The following is a 6,355-nucleotide window of genomic DNA, read 5'->3' on the forward strand; positions in this document are numbered from 1 at the left end:
AGCCAACAAAACGTCGACTGGGCAAGGGTTGGCGACGCAGAGGATATCGAGACGAAAAAATGGCAATCGCTGATTAAAGCGGCGAAACCCAACTCGAAGAAGATCCTCGCCACCCTTGGATATAAGCCAGCGCCTACTCCGAGTTCTTCAAAGCCGGAGGTCAAATAGACCACTTTGCTTTTTTCTTTTAGTTTTTCCCTCTTTTGGCACTGTCGCCATAGTGTTCTTGGCGGTGGCTGCTTCAGTAGTTGTCTATAGGTCCTTCTTTTGCAATAGATATGTACATACTTTCAGAATGAATGGAAATCTATCTTTGCTTAATGATTGATGTCGAAAATTTTGTTTTCAGTTGATTTTTGACAACTATACTGCAACTCCTGGTCCTTCCGAGGTTTTTCCTTCATCCCTTTTGAAGAAAACGCCTGTCGCTGTCGAATTTATTGAGGATTCTTCGAGTAAAGACTCAGCACAAGATTTGGAAGAGCTTCGCTAGCAACTCCAATCCACGAAGAGGCAGTCACTTATGCTCATGGAACAATCTCGAAAATCCTCCGAGAGGGAAAAGGTTGCACTCCAACAGGCTCAAGATGCCATAGCTGAAAAGGATTCCGCGGTTGCTGAGGCTGCTGCAGCTTCATCTCGAGAGAATTTTATGCTTTAGCTGCTGACGGATGCTAGCTTGGATATGGCAGGTGTGCTTCATTAACTTTGTCATGCTTTGTTTTTCTTTTTTGCTTGTCTCCTCGTTGCCCGCTGATTCTTTCAAAAATAGGTTCCTTCTTGGATGCTACTGATACGTCTCCAACGTATCGATAATTTCTTATGTTCCATGCTACTTTATTGATGATACCTACATGTTTTATGCACATTATATGTCGTATTTACGCATTTTCTGGAACTAACCTATTAACAAGATGCCGAAGTGCCGGTCCTGTTTTCTGCTGTTTTTGGTTTCGAAATCCTAGTAACGAAATATTCTCGAATTGGACGAAATCAACGCCTGTGTTCCTATTTTGCCCGAAGCATCCAGAACACACGAGAACCGCCAGAGAGGGGGCACAGGCCCACCAAACCACAGGCCGGCGTGGCTAGGGGGGGCCCGCGCCACCCTATGGTGTGGGCACCCCTTCGACCCTCCTGCGCCGCCTCTTCGCCTATATAAAGCCCCTGCATCGAAAACCCTTACGGAGGAAGCCACGGTACGAGAAAAGTTCCAGAGCCGCCGCCATCGCGAAGCCAAGATCTGGGGGACAGGAGTCTCTGTTCCGGCACCCTCGCCGGACGGGGAAGTGCCCCCGGAAGGCTTCTCCATCGACACCGTTGCCATCTCCACCGCCATCTTCATCACCGCTCGTTGCTCCCATGAGGAGGAGTAGTTCTCCATCGAGGCTCGGGGCTGTACCGGTAGCTATGTGGTTAATCTCTCTCCTATGTACTTCAATACAATGATCTCATGAGCTGCCTTACATGATTGAGATTCATATGAGTTTTGTATCACTATTCATCTATGTGCTACTCTAGTGATGTTATTAAAGTACTCTATTCCTCCTCCACGTGTGTAAAGGTGACAGTGTGTGCACCGTGTGAGTACTTGGCGTAGGCTATGATTGTGATCTCTTGTAGATTGCGAAGTTAACTATTGCTATGATAGTATGGATGTGTATTATTCCTCCTACATAAGCATGAAGGTGACAGTGTGCATGCTATGCTAGTACTTGGTTTAGTCGTATCGATCTTTCTTACACTCTAAGGTTATTTAAATATGAACATCTAATTGTGGAGCTTGTTAACTCCGGCATTGAGGGTTCGTGTAATCCTACGCAATGTGTTCATCATCCAACAAGAGAGTGTAGAGTATGCATTTATCTATTCTCGTTATGTGATCAAAGTTGAGAGTGTCCACTAGTGAAAGTCTAATCCCTAGGCCTTGTTCCTAAATATCGCTATCGCCGCTTGTTACTCGTTTTCTTGAGTTACTGCTGTCTGCGTTACTACCGCATGTTTACTTCCCGCAATATTACTACCATCAATCGCACGCCGGCGAGCTATTTTCCGGCGTCGTACTACTGCTTCATATTCATTCATACCACTTGTATTTCACTATCTCTTCGCCGAACTAGTGCACCTATTAGGTGTGTTGGGGACACAAGAGACTTCTTGCTTTGTGGTTGCAGGGGTTGCATGAGAGGGATATCTTTGACCTCTTCCTCCCCGAGTTCGATAAACCTTGGGTAATCCACTTAAGGGAAACTTGCTCGCTGTTCTACAAACCTCTCGCTCTTGGAGGCCCAACACTGTCTACAAGAATAGAAGCACCCGTAGACATCAAGCACTTTTCACGGCGCCGTTGCTCGGGAGGAAAGGTAAAAGGCACTCATACTCCGGTTCCGGGTAACAATACTTTTTCGGCGCCATTGTGTGTGTGCTCGAAGCTATTTCCTTTAGACTCTGCAATTGCGACATTTGGTTTCTTGTTTACACTAGTTAGGCATAATGGACAACAATGACCTTTTTATTCTATTTCCCGATTTAAGACATGGATGGTTTGATGCGAAAATTAAAAAACCCATGGAACATATTAATATGAATGCTTTGAACACTATTGTTGCTAATGCTATGGAAAATTCTAAGCTTGGGGAAGCCGGCTTTGATGAGCATGATATTTTTAGTCCCCCAAGCATTGAGGAGAAAATTTACTTTGATGATACTTTGCCTCCCATTTATGATGATTATAATGATAGTAGTCTTTTGTTACCACCTGTTATGGAGGATAAATTTGATTATGATTACAATATACCTCCTATATTTGATAGCTACTTTGTTGAATTTGCTCCCACTACAATTAATAAGAATGACTATGCTTATGTTGGGAGTAGTAATTATTTTATGCATGAGACTCATGATAAGAATGTTTTATGTGATAGTTATATTGTTGAGTTTGCTCATGATGCTACTGAAAGTTATTATGAGAGAGGAAAATATGGTTGTAGAAATTTTCATGTTACTGAAATGCCTCTCTATGTGCTGAAATTTTTGAAGCTACACTTGTTTTATCTTCCTATGCTTGTTACTTTTCTCTTCATGAACTTGTTTATTTACAAGATTCCTCTGCATAGGAAGCATGTTAGGCTTAAACGTGTTTTGAATTTGCCTCTTGAAGCTCTCTTTTGCTTCAAATACTAATTCTTGCGAGTGCATCGTTAAAACTGCTGAGCCCATCTTAATGGCTATAAAGAAAGAACTTCTTGGGAGATAACCCATGTGTTTTTTTACTACAGTACTTTGTTTTATATTTGTGTATTGGAAGTTGTTTACTACTGTAGCAACCTCTCCTTATCATGTTTTTGTGCCAAGTAAAGTTTCTATGTCAAAGTTGATGTTATATTTGGGATCGCTGCGTAGAAACAGCATTGCTGTCTGTCACGAATCTGGGCACAGGCCTCTGTAGAAAATTCGAAAAAAATCTGCCAATTTACGAGCGTGATCCTCAGATATGTACGCAACTTTCATTAGTTTTGAGTTTTTCCATTTGAGCAAGTCTGGTGCCAGATTTAAATTCGTCTTTACGGACTGTTCTGTTTTTGACAGATTCTGCCTTTTATTTCGCATTGCCTCTTTTGCTATGTTGGATTCATTTCTTTGATCCATTAATGTCCAAGTAGCTTTATGCAATGTCCAGAAGTGTAAAGAATGATTGTGCCACCTCTGAACATGTGAATTATTAATTGTGCACTAACCCTCTAATGAGTTTGCTTGAAGTTTGGTGTGAAGGAAGTTTTCAAGGGTCAAGAGAGGAGAATGATATACTATGATCAAGAGGAGTGAAAGCTCTAAGCTTGGGGATGCCCCCGTGGTTCATCCCTGCATATTTTAAGAAGACTCAAGCTGTCTAAGCTTGGGGATGCCCAAGGCATCCCTTCTTCATCGACAACATCATCAGGTTCCTCCCCGAAACTATATTTTTATTCAATCACATCTTGTGTTCTTTACTTGGAGCGTCGGTTTGTTTTGTTTTTGTTTTTGTTTGAATAAAATGGATCCTAGCATTCACTTTGTGGGAGAGAGACACGCTCCGCTGTTGCATATGGACAAATATGTCCTTAGGCTTTACTCATAATGTTCAAGGCGAAGTTTCTTCTTCGTTAAATTGTTATATGGTTGGAATTGGAAAATGCTACATGTAGTAATTCTAAAATGTCTTGGATAATGTGATACTTGGCAATTGTTGTGCTCATGTTTAAGCTCTTGCATCATATACTTTGCACCCATTAATGAAGAAATACATAGAGCTTGCTAAAATTTGATTTGCATATTTGGTCTCTCTAAGGTCTAGATAATATCTAGTATTGAGTTTTGAACAACAAGGAAGACGGTGTAGAGTCTTATAATGTTTACAATATGTCTTTTATGTGAGTTTTGCTGCACCGGTTCATCCTTGAGTTTGCTTCAAATAACCTTGCTAGCCTAAACCTTGTATCGAGAGGGAATACTTCTCATGCATCCAAAATCCTTGAGCCAACTACTATGCCATTTGTGTCCACCATACCTACCTACTACATGGTATTTCTCCGCCATTCCAAAGTAAATTGCTTGAGTGCTACCTTTAAAATTCCATCATTCACCTTTGCAATATATAGCTCATGGGACAAAATAGCCTTAAAAACTATCGTAGTATTGAATATGTACTTATGCACTTTATCTTTTATTAAGTTGCTTGTTGTGCGATAACCATGCTTCGGGGAACGCCATCAACTATTCTTTGTTGAATATCATGTGAGTTGCTATGCATGTCCGTCTTGTCCGAAGGATCTATCACCTTAATGATTGGAGCATGCAAATTGTTAGAGAAGAACATTGGGCCGCTAACTAAAGCCATGAATCATGGTTGAAGTTTCAGCTTTTGGACATATATCCTCAATCTCATATGAGAATAATAATTGTTGCTACATGCTTATGCATTTAAGAGGAGTCCATTATCTCGTTGTCCATGTTGTCCCGGTATGGATGTCTAAGTTGAGAATAATCAAAAGCGAGAAATCCAAAATGCGAGCTTTCTCCTTAGACCTTTGTACAGGCGGCATGGAGGTACCCCTTTGTGACACTTGGTTGAAACATGGCATGCAAAGATCCGGTAGTCCAAGCTAAGTAGGACGAGGTGCGGGCACTATTAGTATACTATGCATGAGGCTTGCAACTTGTAAGATATAATTTACATAACTCATATGCTTTATTACTACCGTTGACAAAATTGTTTCATGTTTTCAAAATAAAAGCTCTAGCACAAATACGACGAATCGATGCTTTCCTCTTTGAAGGACCATTCTTTTATTTTTATTGTTGAGTCAGTTTACCTATCTCCCTCCACCTTAAGAAGCAAACACTTGTGTGAACCGTGCATTGATTCCTACATACTTGCATATTGCACTTGTTATATTACTTTATGTTGACAATATCCATGAGATATACATGTTATAAGTTGAAAGCAACCGCTGAAACTTAATCTTCCTTTGTGTTGCTTCAATACCTTTACTTTGATTTATTGCTTTATGAGTTAACTCTTATGCAAGACTTATTTATGCTTGTCTTGAAGTACTATTCATGAAAAGTCTTTGTCATATGATTCATTTGTTTACTCATGTCATTACCATTGTTTTGATCGCTGCATTCATTACATATGTTTACAAATAGTAGATCAAGTTTATGATGGCATGTCACTTCAGAAATTATCTTTGTTATCGTTTTACCTCGCTCGGGACGAGCAGAACTAAGCTTAGGGATGCTGATACGTCTCCAACGTATCGATAATTTCTTATGTTCCATGCTACTTTATTGATGATACCTACATGTTTTATGCACATTGATGACCCACAAGTATAGGGGATGCATATGATCTTCGAGGGAAGTATTACCCAATTTATTGATTCGACACAAGGGGAGACAAAGAATACTTGTAAGCCTTAACAATTGAGTTGTCAATTCAGCTGCACACAGGAAAGCAGGACTTGCTCGCAAGAGTTTATCGCAGTGACAGTTTTATGGCAGGTAGGAATAGTGAAAATAACAGCGGCGGTGAAATAAAGACAGCGAGTGGTGATTATAGTAAACAGCGAGGATTAAAAATACCGTAGGCACGGGGATGGATTTAACGGGTGTTGCATGGATGAGAGAAACTCATGTAACAATCAAAGCGAGGGGCATTTGCGGATAATAATAAAACGGTATCCAAGTACTAATCAATCAATAGGCATGTGTTCCATATATAGTCAAGTGCGTGCTCGCAATGAGAAACTTGCACAACATCTTCCGTCCTACCGGCCGGTGGCTTGCGGGAGCCTCTAGGGAAACCTCTTGGATA

This window comes from Lolium rigidum, chromosome 7, assembly GCF_022539505.1.
Source record: "Lolium rigidum isolate FL_2022 chromosome 7, APGP_CSIRO_Lrig_0.1, whole genome shotgun sequence".
NCBI classification, from domain to species: Eukaryota; Viridiplantae; Streptophyta; class Magnoliopsida; order Poales; family Poaceae; genus Lolium; species Lolium rigidum.